This window comes from Fukomys damarensis, unplaced genomic scaffold, assembly GCF_012274545.1.
Source record: "Fukomys damarensis isolate Sample0158 unplaced genomic scaffold, DMR_v1.0_HiC HiC_scaffold_33, whole genome shotgun sequence".
Lineage (NCBI taxonomy): Eukaryota > Metazoa > Chordata > Mammalia > Rodentia > Bathyergidae > Fukomys > Fukomys damarensis.
Window position 1 is genome coordinate 3325146 of NW_022900945.1, and position 319 is coordinate 3325464.

At 69.3% G+C, this 319-nt stretch overlaps 1 protein-coding gene across 1 annotated transcript in view; it reads left to right on the forward strand.

Moving 5' to 3' along the window:
* Leprot overlaps nucleotides 1–319 on the forward strand; it is a 10571-nt gene that overhangs the window by 763 nt on the left and 9489 nt on the right. The window lies entirely within an intron of this gene.

Here is a 319-nt window from a genome sequence, read left to right on the forward strand (position 1 = left end):
AGTCGCGGGCGGGGTTATGGGCCGCTGAGGGCGGTACGCTGCGGGCTGGAGGCGTGGCATAGGCTGGCCAGGGCGGGACTCAGAGCTGGAAGCCAGGGTCTCCGCAAGTAGGAGTCACCGTCCTGAGAGCTCGGGCCGGGCTCTAGGCCGGCAGGGCGGAGCTCTGAGTGGCAAGGACGAGGACCAGCAGGGGCTGGGCAAGGCTCCGCGGGTTAGGTGCGGAGCTGTGCGCCTGTGGAGGTGCCGCAGAGTGCCGGGACTAGGCGCCAAGGGAAGAGGGCGGGGTTCTAGTCAAATTAGGGGCGGGGTCAGCGTGGAG